This window comes from Oncorhynchus kisutch, linkage group LG16, assembly GCF_002021735.2.
Source record: "Oncorhynchus kisutch isolate 150728-3 linkage group LG16, Okis_V2, whole genome shotgun sequence".
Taxonomy (NCBI): domain Eukaryota; kingdom Metazoa; phylum Chordata; class Actinopteri; order Salmoniformes; family Salmonidae; genus Oncorhynchus; species Oncorhynchus kisutch.
In genome coordinates this window covers 31257449-31273441 of record NC_034189.2, presented here as the reverse complement: position 1 = coordinate 31273441, position 15993 = coordinate 31257449, and the positions used below count along the sequence as shown (strand labels likewise).

Below are 15993 nucleotides of genomic sequence, written 5' to 3'. Positions count from 1 at the left end.
TATGATTACGCTCCCGGATACGGGATTGCTCGTCGCCAGAGGTTAATGCATTTTCTTCTCCCTTTAATAAACCACTTGAGTATTGCTTTAGCCGTATGCTTAGGGTCATTGTCCTGCTGGAAGGTGAATCTCCGTCCCAGTCTCAAATCTCTGGAAAACTGAAACAGGTTTCCAACAATAATTTCCCTATATTTAGCGGCATCCATCATTCCTTCAATTCTGACCAGTTTCCCAGTCCCTGACAATGAAAAATATCCCCACAGCATGATGCTGCCACCACCATGCTTCACTGCGGGGATGATATTCTCGGGGTGATAAGAGGTGTTGGATTTCTGCGAGGCCAAAAAGCTAAATTTTATTCTCATCTGACCAAATTACCTTCTTCCATATGTTTGGGGAGTCTTCCACGTGCCTTTTGGCGAACACCAAACATGTTTGTTTAATTTTTTTCTTTAAGCTAAGGCTTTTTTTCTGGCCCACTCTTCCTTAAAGCCCAGCTCTGTGGAGTGTATGGCAAAAAGTGGTCCTATGGACAGATACTCCAATCTCCGCTGTGGAGCTTTCCAGCTCCTTCGGGGTTATCTTTGGTCTCTTTGTTGCCTCTGATTAATGCTCTCCTTGCCTGGTTTGTGAGTTTTGGTGGACGGCCCTCTCTTGGCAGGTTTTTTGTGGTGCCCTATTATTTCAATTTTTTTATGGATTCAATGGTGCTCCATGGAATGTTCAAAGTTTCTGATATTTTTTTATAACCCAAACCTGATCTGTGCTTCTCCATAACTTTGTCCATATACTGTTATGGCTGCAATCCCGATATCGGGATCGATATGACAACTACCAGTGAAAATAGAGGGCACCAAATTCAAACCACAGAAATCTCATAATTACAATTCTTAAAACATACATGTGTCTAATATCATTTTATAGCTATTCTCCTTGTTAATCCCACCAAAGTGTCCGATTTCAAATATGCTTTTCAGCGAAAGCACTACAAACGATTATGTTAGGTCTCCCCCTAAATCACAGCCATTTTACAGCAAAATATAGCATTCACAAAAAACTGAAATAAAAATACAATTAATCACTAACCTTGAATTATCTTCATCAGATTACACTCATAGGACTTCATGTTACACAATACATGCATGTTTTGTTTGATAAAGTTCATATTTAGCTAAAAAAAAGGGAGTTTACATTGGCGCATTAGATTCACTAGTTCCAATAACATCAAGTGATTTTGCATAGCCACATTGTTTCAACAGTAATACTCATCATAAATGTAGATGATAATACAAGTTATACACATGGAATTATAGATATACCTCTCCTTAATGCAACCGCTGTGTAAGATTTCAAAAAAAGTTTACGGAAAAAGCAACCCATACAATAATCTGAGACGGCGCTCAGAACATTAGCCAAATTAGCCGCCATGTTGGAATCAACAGAAACCAGAAAATACATGATAAATGTTTCCTTACCTTTGATTAACTTCATCAGAATGCATTTCTAGAAATCCCAGGTCCTCAATAAATGCTTGATTTGTTCGAAAATGTCCGTTATTTATGTCCAATTAGCTACTTTGGTTAGCGCGTTTCGTAAATAATTTCAAAGTCACAATGCGCGTCCACTATAACGTGACGAAATGTCCAAAAGTTCCGTAACAGTCAGTAGAAACATGTCAAACGATGTACTGAATCAATCTTTAGAATGTTGTTTACATATATCTTGAATAAAGTTCCAACCAGAGAATTAGAATGACTTCAGATGAGCAGGTCCTTCATCTGTGAACGCGCCTGGTGAAAGCATGGTCCACTCATGGCTGTGGTGACTATTTCCTGTGTCAATCCCTTCACATTAGTCATCAGACAAAGTTCTATTGACTGCTGACATCTAGTGGATGGCGTAGGATGTGAAAACTCATCCATATCTCGCTGTAATTTCAATGAGACCTTCGTTGAAAATCTGCCACCTCCAGAAAAAAACAAGAAGTGGAATTTCTCAGGTTTCTACCTGCTATATGAGTTCTGTTATACTCACAGACGTCATTTTAACAGTTTTAGAAACTTCAGAGTGTTTTCTATCCAATACTAATAATAATATGCAAATATTAGCAACGATGACTGAGGAGCAGGCCGTTTGATAAGGGCACCTTTCATCCAAGCTACTCAATACTGCCCCTGCAGCCATTAAAATATATCTTATTTATGGGTGTCATAGCAAAGGGGGTGAATACATATGCACGCACCACTTTTTTTAAAAGTCATTTTTATAAATTTCACAAGTGTGGACTATTTTGTGCATATCCATTACATGAAATCCAAATAAAAATCCATTTAAATGACAGGTTGTAACGCAACAAAATAGGAATAATGGGAAATGAATACTTTTGTAAAGCACTGTAGAAGGCTTCTGTCTATCTGAGCTGATCATTCTGTGTTGGTAATCCAGTCGAACACTACTCGTGTAGTGGAGCTGCATAAGTGTTGATCTCAAGTTTCTGGAGGATCGTGATTTGAAATGAGTGGAATTAGAGTGTGATAGCTAAAGAGGTTGCCCTTCAAACTAAGGCTAACCATGGCATCCGTGACAGGGAGATGCGTCCATCGTGGGTAAGATAGTCTAGCTAGCTACTTTTTCAGATTTTGACAGACAGTTGTTTCCTTTCAAGCTGAAGTGTACTGTTAGCTAAGCTAGCTGACATTAGCTGGCTGGCTCCCTAGTGTATGATGTTATTATTCGTATCCCAAAGCCGTTTGCTATGCTAGTTAGAGCCTAATGTTAGCTAGCTAACATTGAACCTGTTTGGTTAGCTACCACTACCAGCAGATTCATGCAAGGCGTAGTAACATCATGAGATGGCACTATGTTCATTGTTGTTTAACTAGCTAACGTTAGCTGGCTGGCTCGCTAGCTAATGTTATGTGATGTGTACAGTATGATCTTACACGTTGTTTACCTAGCTAGATGTCTTAAGAAAAGACTCCACTATGCAAGTAACCATTTCAGGTGCGTTCGAAAATTCTGTCTGAGTATGCCAGAGCACAGAATAACTGATGAATTTATGTACGCACAACACCCATTGAATATGGCCGGTGTCGGCAAAAATGCTTAACGAAATTGTTGCCAGTAGCGCTGGTTAGGCTGTTTTCATGTTATCCAGAGGTGAAACAAATCATCAAGTGTGCATTCTGAACGCTCCGAGAGTGAAACGAGATGGGTGGGGCTGAAGCTTAAGAGGATGTGAACGATGCTGAATGGGTGTATACAAAGAAGAGATCTTCACTAGTTAACAAAACATAAAAAATCTATATTCTCAAAAGTGAGCTTACAAGTTTACTTTCCCATTGTTCCTCAAAAATGCAATGTATGATGTGCAATTTTGGAGCTCGGAGTCTATACTTTTATACAATGTAAAAAATACCATTTCAAATTTTGCTACATAAGACCGATTTGAGCCGGTCGGTCACATTTCAGCTTGACTTGTAAACATTTTGGAAAACATAAGTCCAATTTTACGTTATGGGCAATTTTCTGTAGGGCAGTGACAAAACAAATCTAAATTTAATCCATTTTAAATTCATGCTGTAACACATCCAAATGTGGGAAAAGTCCATGGGTGTGAATACTTTCCGAATGCACTTTATATGACTGTCAAACTTTTGACAGTGTTATGTTTGTGATTTGTTGCCGGGGTTAGGGAAAAGGGAGGCAACGTTGTTTCCTGGCTGGTGTCACTTCCGCAAATTCGGATAGCAAATGCCAGACATAGTGGAGAGTGGTGAACCTGAGGACATATGAAGCTGGTGGGAGCGCTCATCACTGACAGAACAAGGCGAGGGCAGAATCCTAATGCGATGCGGTTTGCTGGTGACGTCGACATCCCCCTCACCACTGCCACCGCAACCCAACTGACACACACAAAATCACACCTCGGAAGAGCTGGAAGACTAGGCATGCCTCATCTTGTGGAGTAGTGGAGAACAATAAAAAATTATGATAAAATGATAGACTGTGCATCGTGTCAGTCACTTGCTTCCCTCTTCTGTCTCCCTCCTTCCCTCCACCCTGCATGGCTCTCGGGCCTCAGCACTAAGAGGCCCGAAGGATGGCTCTGTCATCGACAGCTCACAAATCAGTCTTCCAACAGACCTACAGGAAGAATGGACACTGTCAAGGCCCCTACCCTTGAACATGTACACTCATGGCTTGCACCACTCACACAAGCATGCACGCACGCATACACAAATATACAAACGGACAATCAATCTAATCCACATATGCACACACATAGAGCATGTTGCATGACTGACAAATCCCATCGACTCATGAGCTGATACTGGGTGTTCCTTCTGACAACAACAGCATCCCTCTTCTGGAATGTCATTGTATGCTGTAGCGTTAAGTTTTCCCTTCATTGGACCTCGCCCAAACCATATGTAACCTAGCCCAAACCATGGAAAACAGCCTCAGACCATTATTCCTCCTCTACTAAAGTTCTTTTTACAATTGGCACTATGAATTCGGGCAGGTAGCGTTCTCCTGGCCTGCGCCAAACCCAGATTCGTCCGTCGGACAGCCAGATGGTGAAGCGTGATTCTTTCATCAACAGGTCACAAATCAGTCTGTTCCAACAGACCTACACGACTGATGGATACTGTCAAGGCCGCCACCCTTGAACAGGTGCACATGTACACTCATAGCTTGCACCACTCACACATTCACCACTCCAGAGAACGGGTTTCCACTGCTCCAGAATCCAATGGGGGCGAGCTTCACACCACTTCAGCCGAAGTTTGGATTTGCACATGGTGATTTTAGGCTTGTGAGTGGCTGCTCGGCCGTGGAAACCCATTTCATGAAGCTCCCGACGAAGGCAATTTGGAACTCAGTAGTTAGCGTTGCAATGAAGGACAGATGACTTTTACGCACTATGCGCTTCAGCACTCGGCTGTCCAGTTCTGTGAGCTTGTGTGGCCTACCACTTCACTGCTGAGCCATTGTTGCTCATAGACGTTTCCACGTCAAAATAACAGCAATTACAGTTGACCGGGGCAGCTCTAGCAGGGCAGAAATTTGACGAACTGACTTGTTGGAAAGGTGGCATCCTATGACTGTCACGGCTTTCTTCCTGTGAAGGAGAGGCGGACCAAAATGCAGCGTGGTAAGTGTCCATGGTTTTAATAGGAAAACTCAACATGAACACAACTACAAAACAAGAACTGTGAAAACCGAAACAGTCCTGTGTGGTAAAACAAACACAGACACAGAAACAAATCACCCACAAAATACCCAAAGAATATGGCTGCCTAAATATGGTTCCCAATCAGAGACAACGAAAAACACCTGCCTCTGAATGAGAACCAATCCAGGCAACCATAGACTTACCTAGACACCTAAAAGTACACAACCCCATGAATCTACAAAAACCCCTAGACAAGATCCTAACACATAAATCACCCATGTCACACCCTGGCCTAACCAAAATAATAAAGAAAACAAAGATAAGGCCAGGCGTGACAATGACAGTGCCATGGAGATTGTATGGCTGTGTCCTCGATTTTATAGACCTGTCACCAACGGGTGTGGCTGAAATAGCCAAATCCACTCATTTCAAGTGGTGTCCACATAATTTGTATATACAGAGTAGGTTGGTGCTTTGTGGCCCCTGTCGTCATTTGTTATAAAGCCCTTCTCCTTTTTCATTCTTCACCTCCTTCTGCTGTCTTCTTCCCCCTCAATGTTGGTTTGATGACACATTTATTGTGGTGTCATGGATATAGGGAAAGGACGATTCCTGGAAGACTGTTAACAAATCCAAAATTCAATACAGCTGAAAGTTATAGGACATGTAAGTGGGAGCAACAAGTATTGGACCAGCACTCAATTAAAACACACTTGATTGTCTAATCCTTTTTATAACATTGGAGACATTGAACAAACAATATCAGAAACAACTTCCTCTGTTAGATGCTCATCTGTCTCATCACTACTGCAGCATCACAAGACTGTTCTCAGGGCAGGCCTAGTTGTTGCTAGGTATGTTTGAGTCAAGTCGGGACCAATTTTAAGATGTTAAATAACCCTTTTTCTAACCTTAACCTAATTAACCTAACCTGTCACGTTAATTCTCCTAACCTGCTATGAAAAGACCCATCCAATAGTCAAAACCGGCAGATTTGCCGAGAGGACAACGTTGGTTTCCACTAATGTGATACAGCCGCTCTGTGTGTGAGTAGCCATAGCAACTGCTCCGTTTGGCTGTTGCTCAGCACTCACAGTTGCCTGAACACAGCTGATAACACCCACATTACGAGATTTTGGCAATGAAGGCAGCCTTTGTACTTACCCAGTCGGATGAATTCATGGATATGGACGTGTAATTGTGTATGTCTCCATGTGCATCTGAGGTAGTGACTGACTACAACTGGGGCGAGGCGCGACAGTGATGGAGGGGGGAAATTACCATTTACATTTTACTGATATTTATTAAGTAACCTATATTAGGCCTGCACAGCTTTTTAAATAAAATACTCCACACATTATTATAGAGCTTCACTCCCATTCCTGCGTCCTGTTCCCGTGTCAACCTCTAATTTGAAGTAAATTTAAGTGTAATGTAGGCCTATGCTTTTATCAATTGAAGAGTCACCTGAAGCTTGAGAAGAACGGGAGATGCAGTAGAGGAATGAGGGCTGGTAATGAGGATGACTGGCTAGCTATTACTCTGAACTGTGTGGTGAGCTTTCTGGTGTCCAGAGCTGCTGAGGCACCACCCAAGTGGGTGCCTTACCGTGTGAAGGAGAAGTTCAGTGGCTACAAGCCTCAGGCTGGTTCCCAGGGTAGCCCTCTACAAGATCGTCACCAGACTCCATCTTCGTCGACCATCTCCCTGACCACCTTCTTCTGATCAAGCCATAAACTGTCCCTCTCCATCTTTATAGGATGCATGCACTTAGACTTGACCTCTATTGCTTGACCTAGCCAACTATAGATAGGCTTCTCATGATTGTTTTTTGCTTTTTGCTTTTGAAAAGCGCTATTGAAATTTTATCAATTATTATCCTCTCTTGGGTAGGGGGCAGTATTTTGACGTCCGGGTGAAAAGCGTGCCCAAAGTAAACTGCCTGTTACTCAGGCCCAGAAGATAGGATATGCATATAATTTGTTAGAAAACTCTCAAATTGTTCTAAAACTGTTAAAATTATGTATGTGAGTATAACAGAACTGATATGGCAGGCGAAACCCCAAGGACAAACCATCCCCTCCCCCCAAAAAATTCAGCCTACCACTATTTTCAATGGCTATCACTTTTATTATAAGGCCAAGTCCTCCCAGATTGCAGTTCCTCGGGCTTCCACTAAATATCAACAGTCTTTAGAAAGAGTTTCAGGCTGGCTTTTGGAAAAATTAGCCAGAAATAGTCGTTTTTCTATGTGGCTCCCATTTTGGCTGTAGTGTTTCCAAGAGCGTGTAAAAGACCGCGTTATTTGGTATTTTTCTCCAATAAAGACAATAACAATTCTCCGTCTTCAATTTGATTGTTTATTTACGTATTAGGGTACCTAAGGTTTGATTATAAACATTGTTTGACTTGTTTATTAGTAACGTTTGGGATTCATTTTGTATGCATTTTGATGGAGGGAAACTGGGTGGATTATTGACTGAAGCACGCCAGCTAAACTGAGTTTTTATGGATATAAAGAAGGATATTATCGAACAAAGGACCATTTGTGATGTAAGTGGGACCTTTTGGAGTGACAACAGAAGAAGATTATCAAAGGTAAGGCATTTTTTATATAGCTATTTCTGACTTTCGTGTCGCACTTGCACCTGTTTTTCATGTGTTTGTATGCGGGGCGCTGTACTCAGATAATCTTTCGCCGTAAAGCTTTTTTGAAATCTGACACAGCGGCTGGATTAACAAGAAGTTAAGCTTTATTTTTATGTATTACACATGTGATTTTATGAAAGTTAAATATTTATAATTCTGTAGTTTGAATTTCGGCCTCTGCCAAATTTCGGCCTCTGCTACCGTCCACCCTGCCCATAAGAAGTTATTATACCAAATATGGTTTATTTAGCTTAGTAGAGAAAAAAGCTCTGACAAAGGCCAAGACGTGAGTGATACTAGCAAGAGCAGTGTGCAGTTACTTTTTCTTTCAACTTATCAAATTGTTACGATGCATCTGCAAGAAGATAGCACAAATATTCAGGTGCTGAATGTAAAACACAACAGTAAATATATCGGTATTAAATAAAAATGTTTATTGCAAACAATAAACCCCCCCCTTTTCTCCCCAATTTCATGATATCCAATTGGTAGTTACAGTCTCATGGGTCAGTCTCTCCTGGTCACGGCCTGGAGTTAAATCCAGGTTTGTAGTGATGTCTCAATCATTGCGATGCAGTGCATTAGACCGCTGCACCACTCGTTTTAATGAGAAAACAAAAATCCACTTTGGGTTTAAAAAATTACTCCAACAAAAATAGTAGAAAATGAATACATTTTATAGCTATGAATAAAATACATACAACTACTTCATAATCTTGGCATTTAAATTGTCCGTAAGGTGTGCCCCTCTGGCAGTCACATCTTTCTCCTGCCTCCACATCTAGACCCTTCTGGGAGGGAGAGGAGGAGATGATGACCGGTGGGGTGATGGAATGGCAGCCCATACAGCACCTTATCCATCACCGTATATCACTTCCAGGCTGTGGCCGCTATCCTTTTCATGTTGTTCAGGAGTTCAAAGCTCCCCCCACCCTAGTCAACACGGAAGGAGGAGCTTTCAACTCCTGAAAAATATGGAAAGGGACAGCTTTCAGCATCAAACATACAAAAGAATATGCAAGTAAAAGGTATTGTCAATTGCAGTACATTTCTCTGGAGTTCTTGCACTTTTATAAAATGTATATCTTCACACTAACATTAATGGTGAAGCATAGGAAATAGTTGAGAAAAGCGGAAGTTTATTACCCATGTACAGCAATGAATGCCAAGATAAGATACACTAGCATACCCTTTATTTTTGCTTATCGTTCTCCACTTCTTTTTCACCCATGCAGGTGGCAGCTGCTACTCATACTCCTTCACATAGATCCTGAAAAGAAATAAGAACTATATCATTAACCAAAACATGAGCAAAGTAGAGTTGTGTGAACTTAGCTAGACTGCCACCTACTTTATCAAGCTGGAGTGCCAAGGTGAAACAGTAAAAAAATGCTGCTTCCCATTACTTTCATCATAATTATGTGCAATAAAACTAGCTAGACCCATTCAGGCTATAACCGTTCAGGTAGAAACTAATATTACATAGCATCAACATTACAATCAGCTCTACACAAGTAAAACAGTGTGACTAATCAGGAGAACTAGAAGAAAATGGAATTGTTGGGACCAGCACTGCTGAGTAAAATAGGAATGTAGCTAGGCTACCTTATTACTAAAGTTAGCTATAGCTAGTGGCAGTGCATAGTGCAGTGGTAAGAGAGCTAACTATGGCCACATGAGTCATGACTTACTCAAAACCTTTTGTTGCAGCATTTCTCCTGCTGTGTTCACCACTGAATTAAATGCTTGGTATTGTCATCAGACCCTGTATTAGTTTGAACACAAGCCCTGGTGTAGTAGCTAGCTAGGTTAATGTTAAATATGAAGTTGTCGCTCAACAGCAAGCAAAAATGAACATGTTTTTGGGCCAACATGACGAACATGTACCGAGGGCCAGCCGACAAGAGCATACAAGTCGCAGTGGTGGGTGGTATAAGGTGCTTTAGTGACAAAACGGATGGCACTGTGATAAACTACATCCAGTTTGCTGAGTAGAGTGTTGGAAGCCATTTTGTAGATGACGTCGCCGAAGTCGAGGATCGGTAGGATAGTCAGTTTTACTAGGGTAAGTTTGGCGACGTGAGTGAAGGAGGCTTTGTTGCGGAATAGAAAGCTAACTCTTGATTTGATTTTCGATTGGAGATGTTTGATATGAGTCTGGAAGGAGAGTTTACAGTCTGGCCAGACACCTAGGTACTTATAGATGTCCACATATTCAAGGTCGGAACCATCCAGGGTGGTGATGCTGGTCAGGCGTGCGGGTGCAGGCAGCGAACGGTTGAAAAGCATGCATTTGGTTTTACTAGCGTTTAAGAGCAGTTGGAGGCCACGGAAGGAGTGTTGTATGGCATTGAAGCTCGTTTGGAGGTTAGATAGCACAGTGTCCAAGGACGGGCCGAAAGTATATAGAATGGTGTTGTCTGCGTAGAGGTGGATCAGGGAATCGCCCGCAGCAAGAGCAACATCATTGCTATATACAGAGAAAAGAGTCGGCCCGAGGCTGGAACCCTGTGGCACCCCCATAGAGACTGCCAGAGGACCAGACAGCATGCCCTCCGATTTGACACACTGAACTCTGTCTGCAAAGTAATTGATGAACCAGGCAAGGCAGTCATCCGAAAAACTGAGGCTACTGAGTCTGCCGATAAGAATATGGTGATTGACAGAGTCGAAAGCCTTGGCAAGGTCGATGAAGACGGCTGCACAGTACTGTCTTTTATCGATGGCGGTTATGATATCGTTTAGTACGGGATGGGACAGGGACGCTAGACTGGCGAGTATTATCCAGGCTAAAAGAAACTGGCTGGCTGTGCAGAAGGTAAAAGCCGCTAGCAGTGGCTAAACAATGACTAAATAGCTTGTAGCTTGTTAGCTTCTGGAGGTTCTTGAATGTGTTCTAAAAATTTAAAATAATAGCGATTCCGTATCACATTGGGTGAGGCAGGTTACCGGAAGGTATAATCGAATTAAAAATCGAAAAGAGATTGAAAGCAAATATGGGTCCAGTGAGTGGTTGGGCTGGCTGGGGACGCGGCGATTCAGACAGTTAGCAGGCCTGTGCTAACAAGCTAACAGTTAGTAGGCCGGGGCTAAACAAGCTAGCAGTTAGCAGACCGGGGCTAAACAAGCTAGCAGTTAGCAGGCCGAATTAGCAAGCAAGCAGATAGCAAGGGCTAGAAAGTTAGCCTTTGGGGGACGTCGCGATGGGGATTACATCTGTTTTTGCCTCTTCATGCGGTGACATCAATAGACCGGTCGTGGGTCCGGATATTGTAGCCCAGGAGTATGCTTCGGTGGTAGCACAGGAGCTCTGGCCGGGGTAGCTTCAAGCTAAGTGGATGGAAACACTTGCCAGGAGTAGTCATCCGGGGTTGTCGTTAGCTAGTTAGCTAGTTGTGAAGATCCAGATGAAAATGTTCCGTTTGCGGTGGGAATCCGGGGATAAAAATAATAAGTCCGTTATGCTCTGGTTAGAGTCGCGTTGTTCAAAGTGGCGAGAGCTTTCCGAGCTAAAGGTTAGCTGATGACTGCTAGCAATGGTTTGCTGACTGGTAGCTGGTAGTTAGCTGGCTAGCTTCAGTTGAGGGGTTCCGGATCCGAAGTAAATATAAATACTTTAGAAAGAAAAGCAGATCCACGCTACATTGGGTGAGGGGGTTGCAGGAGAGTATTTAGATGTTGAGGTTTAGCAAAATGTTTTAAAAGATATGCGAAGAAAAAACGAAAAACGATATATACAAGGGACACGACACGACACGACAAGACGTCTGACTGCTACGCCATCTTGGATTCCACTACATGAAAAGCTGAAATGAGTAGAACTTCTGGGCATTTAAAACATACTTGGTTGGTCATCTTCTGCAAGGACATCTATGAGGTAGTGTCAAATGATTCTGACATATGTCAATGAAACACACATCCGGTAACTCCAGCCACAGTGTGTGTATGGCTGTCTGTCAAAATAGAGATTGAAGAAATACATTAACATATGTTTACATAACTTTGAGTTTGTAATAACCTTGAAAAATTCTGATATACATTATGCTACACACCTTAAAAAAGAATCCATCTTATAACCTGTCTAGGACTGTCTAACCCCATTCCGCTAGGGGAACCCCTCTCCAACAGCCAATGAAATTGCAGGTCACCAAATACAAATCAACAGAAATCTCATAAATCAAATTTCTCAAACATACAAGTATTAGGCACCATTTTAAAGATACGATTCTCATTAATCCAGCCAGTGTCTGATTTTTTAAATGCTTTACAGCGAAAGCTCCACAAACGATTATGTTAGGTCACCACCAAGTCACAGAAAAACCCAGCCATTTTTCCAGCCAAAGAGTGGAGTCACAAAAAGCACAAATAGAGATAAAATGAATTACTAACCTTTGATGATTGATCTTCATCTTATGACACTCAGAGGACTTCATGTTACACAATACATGTATGTTTTGTTAGATAAAGTGCATATTTATATCCTAATATCTAATTTTACATTGGTATGTTATGTTCAGTAGTTCAAAAACATGCTGTGATTTTGCTGAGAGCCACATCAATTCACAGAAACACATTATAAATTTTGATGAAAATTCAAGTGTTTTGCATGGAACTTTAGATACACGTCTCCTTAACTTCGTATGGCTGCCATCCCGTTAACGGGATAATTGTCATCAACAACCGCTGAATTGCATAGCGCCACATTCAAATAATATTACTAAAAATATTCATGGTCATGAAATCACGAGTGCAATATAGCAAAACACAGCTTAGCCTTTTATTAATCCACCTGTTATGTCAGATTTTTTAAATATCCTTTACAGCGAAAGCAATCCAAGCGTTTGTGTAAGTTTATCGATTAACATTATGTACACCTAGCATCAAGTAACTTGGTCACGAAAATCAGAAAAGCAATCAAATAACCATTTACCTTCGATGATCTTCGGATGTTTTCACTCATGAGACTCCCAGTTCCACAATAAATGTTCCTTTTGTTCCATAAAGATTATTTCATATCCAAAATACCTCTGTTTGTTTGGCGCGTTATGTTCAGAAATCCACAGGAAAGAGCGGTCACGACAACGCTGACAAATTCCAAATAGTTTCCGTAATGTCCACAGAAACATGTCAAAGTTTTTTATAATCAATCCTCAGGTTGTTTTTAAAATATATATTATCGATAATATATCAACCGCAACTATATTTTTCAGTAGGAGAGGGAAAGGCAATGGCTGCCCAAACTCTGTTGCGCGAGCAAAACTCATGCGAACACCTGACGCGATGTTATCTTTCTGGCTCATTTTTCAAAATAAAAGCCTGAATCTATGTCTGAAGACTGTTGACTCCTTGAGGAAGCGATAGGAAAAGGAATCTGGTTGATATCCCTTTAAATGGAGCAAAGGCAGGCAATGGAACATGGAGTTTTCAAAATAGAAGCCACTTCCTGGTTTGATTTTCCTCAGGGTTTCGCCTGCAATATCAGTTATGTTATACTCACAGACAATATTTTGACAGTTTTGGAAACTTTAGAGTGTTTTCTATCCAATACTAATAATAATATGCATATATTAGCAACTGAGACTGAGGAGCTGGCAGTTTACTCTGGGCACCTTTTCATCCAAGCTACTCAATACTGCCCCTGCAGCCATAAGAAGTAAATGCAACCGCTGTGTCAGATTTCATAAAACTTTACGGAAAATGCATAATCTGAGTACTAGTCAGAGCCCAAACTAGCCAAAAGTAATATCCGCCATGTTGCGCAGTCAACATTAGTCAGAAATAGCATTATAAATATTAACTTACCTTTGATGATCTTCATCAGAATGCACTCCCAGGAATCCCAGTTCCACAATAACTGTTTGATTTGTTCGATGAAGTTCATAATTTATGTCCAAATAGCTTCTTTTGTTAGGGCATTTGGTAAACAAATCCAAATGCGCGTTCAGGTCCAGCCGAACGTCGGACCAAAAGTTCAAAAAGTTATTACAGGTCGTAGAAACTTGTCAAACTAAGTATAGAATCAGTCTTTAGGATGCTTTTATCATAAATGTTTAATAATGTTCCAACCGGAGAATTCCATTGTCTGTAGAAAAGCAAAGGAACGGGAGATACCTCTAATGTGAATGCGTGTGACTGAGATCGAGGCTGCTGCCAGACCTCTGACTCAATCAGCTCTCATTCGGCCCCCCTTCATAGTAGATGCCTGAAACAACATTCTAAAGATGGTTGACATCTAGTGGAAGCCTTAGGAAGTGCAAAGTTACCCATATCCCACTGTGTATTCGGTAGGGGCTGAGTTCAAAAACTACAAACCTCAGATTTCCCACTTGCTGTTTGGATTTCTTCTCAGGTTTTTGCCTGCCATATGAGTTCTGTTATACTCACAGACATCATTCAAACAGTTTTAGAAACTTCAGAGTGTTTTCTATCCAATACTAATAATAATATGCATATATTAGCATCTGGGATTGAGTAGGAGGCAGTTTACTCTGGGCATGCTATTCATCCAAAAGTGAAAATGCTGCCCCCTATGCCAAGGAAGATACCAAGGTGAGAATCAGCTTATACTTGATATTGGAACAATATAAAACAACAACTATTACCCTATAGAGGATCTTGGTATGAACAAGATCTTCCATTAAAATCCCCTCTTGGCATTGCAATCAAAGTCAAATGAAATGTTATTGGTCGCATACACATATTTAGCAGATGTAATTGCAGGTGTAGCGAAATGTAATTCAAACTTCATGTGGAGAAGCATTATCACTGTTAATTAATAACATGTTCCTTTTTTAAATGGACACAAAGAGAACCATACACAGGCCAGGTATAGACTGTTCCCTTCTCTCTCTCTTTCTCTGTCACCCTTTCTTTCCTCCGTTTTCTCTATGACTTTTCTGGATCCTGTGGCTTTTTGTCTTGGGGCATCGTTTTTACATTCAAAACTCTTCCAGGAAGCTCTTAAGACAGGGGTTTCCTAGCAACAAGGAGCCCGATGAACAGCCGGAGGAGTGGAGAGAGTGCAAGAGAAGAAGGAAGCCCAAAGCGAAGGGAGGAAACCTACACAAAAACAGCAGGAATATTCCACACCTGAACCTATAGGGACGCAGTGAGACAGTGAGTTATAAGGTTGCAACCTGTCCTTTTCTAGCAAACAGTCTCCACTGTATTGGCTGAATGTTGTGATACTGAACATACTCGAAAATGAGGCTGTCGTATCAATGTCAAATCAAAAAAGCCATCTAATTAATGTCTATGTGCCAGTAGGTAATTGATTTGAATATGGCTATTGATTATGTTACAGCTAATAAATGTTTAATATGAAATAATTCAGTTGGAAAAAACAGCTCAATAGAAGTTATGTACATAACTGTCATTGTTTCGGCAATCAAACGAATGGGTCATAATCACTCACCAGAGAATATTATGTTCTAGGCCTATTTATTGTGCTCACCTTGTTACTGCCCTCACAAAGGTCAATGGCAAACAAGATTTCTATAAAAACAACCTGACTGTCACACTGAAACCAAGTGGAACGAAACAAACCAGTTCTGTCTGGTGAAAAACAGCTACCCACAAACCCAGGTGGGGAAAAGGCTACCTAAGTATGATTCTCAATCAGAGACAACGATAGACAGCTGCCTCTGATTGAGAACCACACTCGGCCAAACACATAGAAATAGAAAACATAGAAATAAAGAAATTAGACTGCCCACCCATCATGTGGTTTTCCCCTCAGATCGGATGCCTCTCTCTGCTCAGTTTCAATCTGACCTGGCAGAGAGAGTGGGGAGAAGGGCGTGAGAGGGTGAGTGAGGGAGTGGAGAGACAAGTGAAAGTAATGCATCGGATGATCAAAAGAGAGCGATTGAGAGGGAGTCAGAAATACAGTATATATAGTCAGTTTCAATATTGTCACTTGATAAATATGAGCAAAAACGACTGTATAAAATAACTAATACTGAGCTATGTTACAGTTGAAGTCGGATGATTTACATACATTTATTTTGGTGTCATGAAAACTACTTTTTTAACCACTCCTCCCATTTCTTGTTAACAAACTATAATTTTGGCAAGTCGGTTAGGACATCTACTAATTGTTCCAACAATTGTTTACAGACAGATTATTTCACCTATAATTCACTGTATCACAATTCCAGTGGGTC

The 15993-nt window shown here is 41.2% G+C and overlaps 1 long non-coding RNA gene across 1 annotated transcript; it reads right to left on the bottom strand.

Annotated features, from left to right (window-relative positions):
* Positions 1 to 8247: 8247 nt before the first annotated feature.
* LOC116354058 (uncharacterized) lies at positions 8248 to 15391 on the bottom strand. Its single transcript, XR_004203494.1, has 3 exons — positions 15282 to 15391; positions 9018 to 9098; positions 8248 to 8619 (listed from the first exon to the last, which is right to left on the bottom strand). It is a non-coding gene; the product is annotated as an uncharacterized LOC116354058 (long non-coding RNA).
* Positions 15392 to 15993: the final 602 nt, after the last annotated feature.